Source organism: Camelina sativa, chromosome 18, assembly GCF_000633955.1.
Source record: "Camelina sativa cultivar DH55 chromosome 18, Cs, whole genome shotgun sequence".
In the NCBI taxonomy this organism is placed as follows: Eukaryota; Viridiplantae; Streptophyta; class Magnoliopsida; order Brassicales; family Brassicaceae; genus Camelina; species Camelina sativa.
Window position 1 is genome coordinate 17,183,648 of NC_025702.1, and position 5,299 is coordinate 17,188,946.

Genomic DNA, 5,299 nt, shown 5'->3' on the forward strand with positions numbered 1-5,299 from the left:
TATGCCAACTCGGCTCAACAAAGACTCACCAGAGATAGAAGGAAATGGGCCAACCTCGGAGGACAATCTCGGGATTTCACACAGAAAACCCTAGAGTGTTCTAACTCTACATTCGCTTATAAATAGCTCGAGACATCTATTGGAGAAAGGATCTTGACCCGCAGACAATACCCCCAGAGCAATACTTTGCATCGAAAACTGCTATTATCTTTCGTATAACTCATCTTGTTTTCAGTTCGTCATTTTAAGCTTACTAGTTCGTCTGTGGACTAACAAGCTCTAATACGATTTGTTTAAGTGACGATCTCACGTTTTCCCCGATTAATAAAGAACTTGCTCGCTCTTTCCCACAAACTTTTTATTTGTTTAAGCTGTGTAATCCCCGGTACAAACAATTGGCGCCCACCGTGGGGCCAGAGTAAAGCGCTTCTTTTGACGAATCAAGACCGACGATCCTCACTTCCTCGAAGTTTCAAGACTCATGACGAACCCCAGCGAAAACCTCAACGAAGTAACGGAGCAGCCAACGGAACAGCGATGGGGGCGAACGAGAACACGAACAGTTCCCCCGCTGAGCTCCCTGCCGAACTCCTCGGAGAGCCCAACCGAAGGCTCCCTGCCGAGCCCAACCGAAGGCTCACTGCCGAGCACAATCTTTCCACCAGCGCCCGACGCGCCCTCTGAGTCTCTCGTAGCTGCACACGCTGAAGCCGGACCTGCTGCAGACCAGCTGGTCACCAACACAACCTCTACACCAGCGCCCGATACGCCATCAGAACCTCTTGTTGCCACACATGCCCAACATCTCCAAACCATGGCTCTAGTTTTCACTGACGGTGCCGCCCTCTCAGCTCTCTTGCTTGCTGGACGCAGAAACAACTTCGAATATCTGATGTAGACTATCATCGACAGTCTCGTTAGCCAGGACATGCGAACAGCCGAGCGACTTGACACACTCGCTACAACATAAAAAAGCTTACCTTAATCAAATCAACTGACTCCAACAATAGAAGAACAAGCACCGAGACACCATCGACTTTGGGAGCGCTCAGAGTGCCCATTCTACCTCCAGTAACAGCCATGGGTGATGTAGTAGGCCTCTCGTTAGCCACAGAAAGATCCATGAAACCACCACTTTTCACCAAACTCAAGAATGTCGTCAAAATCACGATCGTCGGTCAAACCCTTGTTGCTGAAACCAAAACTCCACTCTTCCCTAATATCAATATCGATACCGTCGAAAGCATCACCATGAGAAGTGCCGACCTCATGAGAGGTGTCGCCAAGCTCGCGACAACCAAAGCCGACATCACCGCTCAGCTCCACATCCTCTCGATCGATCTCAAAGCTAGCCGGATCCAGATCGGCAGATTCTCGGTCGCTCCGCCCTCCGATTAACAAAGCATCACCACGGGCAGCCTCGCAAGAGATACCGATCTCACGAAATGTACCAATCTCACGAGAGGTGCCAATCTCACCAGCGTTCATGCCTTCACTCTCGAGCTCACCATCCCTTTGCCTATCTCACCTCCTGGTCGCAAAGCCAACCTTTACCTCCCTCCCAACCAAGCGAGAATCACACTCATTATACCGACCTCCCCTCTTGCTCCTATCAGCCATCTCCACCCAACGAACCTCGAGACCAACCTCAAGAGCGGTCGCCGCCCAAGTCGAGATTGGGGACGACCTCACGATGGCCATCCTCGCCAACCTCAACCTCTCGATCTTGTTCCAAGGAAGATCCGCATGCAGCCTGCGCCGACCCCCGTTGTAGAGTTCTCTCCCCCTCGTGGCCCTATGCCGACCTCAGATTTGTTTCTTATGATGCCGACCTCAAAGTCTGTGCGCGCGGGCTGAACCAGGGCGACCGCCAACCACCATCAGGTCATCTCGATCGACGGTCAACGGAATATCCTGCCGACCTACTATCGGCAAAGAAGCGACGAGCGGCGGCTAGGTTTTGTTCTTTGGAGAATATCCTGCTGACCTCTCTCGCTCATATCTCCCAATACGCCTCCAATATACTTGTATAGTCAACCTTGCCACCTCCAATTATGAGCCGACCTCGGAGTTCACCCTAACGGTTAGACAAGTACCGACATGGATTGGAGATATGCCACCCACACAGGGACGACCTCTAGGGCACCGTACAACGCCACACTGACCTCCATTGGCCGACCCCCTCACCCATAGTGTCGATTTCGCCAACTCTGACGCACAACCGCTCACCCTCAAAGCAAACTGCCGGTTTCAGGAAGCAGGTGGCCGTCCCGGCCGAAGGACCGTGATCGGCCGGACCGGCTGAAAGATTAGCACCAATCGACGCAGCACTAAGACCCAAAACAGCTGAACGAGGACCAGGATCCTCGGCCGGGACGACATCCATAGGACTCCCACCAAAACCACTGTCGCTATCTTCACTGAACTCGAGAATATCAGCAAAATTGTAGTCGTTGGCCAAACTATCGAAGTCTCCACACTCCGCTCCAATACCGACACTAACATCATCAAAAACGTCTTTATAAGCCGCGAACTCTTCGGTAAAAGCACGCTGGATTCCCGCAAGAGTTTTACCACGCGTATACGTTAGAACTCGGGAGCTCGTCGAAGGACGACCTTCCTTTCTGTTCGAAATACCGACCTCGTCCGTACCCCCTCGCCGATCTCTCTCGCTTGGGGCCTTATCGCCTGATGACCGAAAACCGAGACCTCCACACATAAGATCAGCGTCGCCTTCATCAAAATCAGAACCAACCGCAATTCGGAGATCAGTCGCGCCAAGCTCGTCGCCGCCGAGCATCGATGTGCCGAGCACATTATTGTGCCGATATCCCGTCTCCCTCTCATCGCTTGGCCGAACCCTGCGAGTGTCGCGAGTAATGTCGCGAGTAATGTCGATCTCGTCAAGGTCGGCGTCGAGCGCACAAATGCTGACCTCGTCGATCTCCCACATCGATCCCAACCGGGTCACAAGTGATCCCATTCGCAACATGGTCGTCGTGCCGCGTTCTTCGACCAACCTCACTGCTTTCCTCTTTGGTTATTTTACATTGGTCAATGGTTACTCACTTAATTTACTCCATTAGTTGGTGGTCTTGACGCGGGCCGATCTTCGATCCCCGATATTTGGCCGACCACAGCTCTCGGCCACTCTCTCTCCCGAAAGTCGAATTCAATGTGATCTCCTCCAATCGACCCAATATCGCGAGTGTTGGACTTGCTCAAATCACGCCGACCTCCCAATATCTCCGTGTTTCCGCGCTCTCCCATCCTAAGATCTGGGTCGCCATCGTCGGAATCAAACTCGTGGGAGATATATACGAAACAGGAATCAAGTCGACCAACGCCCTCAGCTATGCCAGCCTCGGACATGCCTTCCATACCGATCTCACCGACGCCAGGCTGAGCTCCGAAATTCCTCATCCTGATCTCACCGACGCCAGGCCAAGATCCGAGATCTCCCACGCCGAACTCGCCGGATCCAACCATTCTCGGCGGAAAAGCGCCGATCACCCCGCTCAATCCGGAATCCTCTCGATCCGATCCGCCGATCTCCGCCGATCCACCAGGTACGGACGCTTCGCCTCTCTCAACAGGACTCACGAAATCGACACGGCGCCGATCTCAGACCATCCGGGCGCCGACCTCTCGGCCGACCATCCGGGCGCCGACCTCGTCCTCTCGGCCGACCATCCGGGCGCCGATCTCGACCTCTCGGCCGACCATCCGGGCGCCGACCTCGTCCTCTCGGCCGACCATCCGGGCGCCGATCTCGACCTCTCGGCCGACCATCCGGGCGCCGACCTCGTCCTCTCGGCCGACCATCCGGGCGCCGATCTCGTCCTCTCGGCCGACCATTCGGGCGCCGATCTCGCTCTCTCGGCCGACCATCCGGGCGCCGACCTCGTCCTCTCGGCCGACCATCCGGGCGCCGATCTCGTCCTCTCGGCCGACCATTCGGGCGCCGATCTCGCTCTCTCGGCCGACCATCCGGGCGCCGACCTCGTCCTCTTGGCCGACCATCCGGGCGCCGATCTCGCTTACTCTGCCGCACTCGATTCCCGCCGATCAACCAGGTTAAAGCTCGCCGCTTTTCTCGGCCGGGCGGGCGAAACTCGTATGGCGCCGACCTCCGAACATCCTCTTGCCGACCTCGTCCTCTCCGCTGACCTCCGAATCTCCCCGTTGGGACCCGTCGATCTCCGTCGATCGGCCGGATTCACGCACATCGNTGGCCGACCATCCGGGCGCCGATCTCGCTTACTCTGCCGCACTCGATTCCCGCCGATCAACCAGGTTAAAGCTCGCCGCTTTTCTCGGCCGGGCGGGCGAAACTCGTATGGCGCCGACCTCCGAACATCCTCTTGCCGACCTCGTCCTCTCCGCTGACCTCCGAATCTCCCCGTTGGGACCCGTCGATCTCCGTCGATCGGCCGGATTCACGCACATCGCCTTTCTCGGCCGAGCTCGCAAAACTCGTATGTCGCCGTCCACCGACCATCGACGATCTCCGCATGAGAAGCTCGGCGGCGGCGGCTGCTAGGTCTTCAAGGATGTGTGACCAAACAAAGGGGAGAGAAAAGTAGAGAGAGAAAGAAGTAAAAGCATAAAAATAAAAGCATAGAGAGAGAAAGTTACCTTTTTATGAGAGAAGGAAGTGAAGAAAAGGGAGGAGATATAAATAAGTAAAACGGAAATTTTACTGCCATAATCCGTCACCTCGATTCGGGACACGCCCGTTTCTGGAAATTCATCGTATACCGCGTTCAAAGGAAGGACCGTCGGATATTCACGGTGTCTCTCGATTGACGAAACCTGAGAGTGGCGCCGAGCTCAGTTCGGCGAGATCGACCTCACCCAAACCAATTCGCTACCCTCTGATATCTTCAATATCGCGAGAAACGACCTCACTAGCTCTGATCTTCCCAACATTCATACTTGGCGATCTGGCAAACAATTGACCTTTCAAACTTATCTATGTTGTCGACTTACCAAGCTCGTCTCTACTACCTGCAAGCCGATCATCAATCCAACGACAAACCACCCACGTAGGAGTCGGGTTATTGCAAGAGCTCCCCAAACCTTCACAATTTTGGTTTTACGCAATGGTCTGTCCATAAACCCAACCCAAACAATGGCCTCGCAGCTCGACATCGACGACCAACTCGCAACTCAACACCGAAGATCAACGGTGAGTTAAACATCATAATATCATTAGCAAAAAAAAAAAAAAAAAAAAAAAAAACGCTCACTTGCCGAGCTCATCAACTCTTCAAAAGAAGACATTTACAAAAAAAAA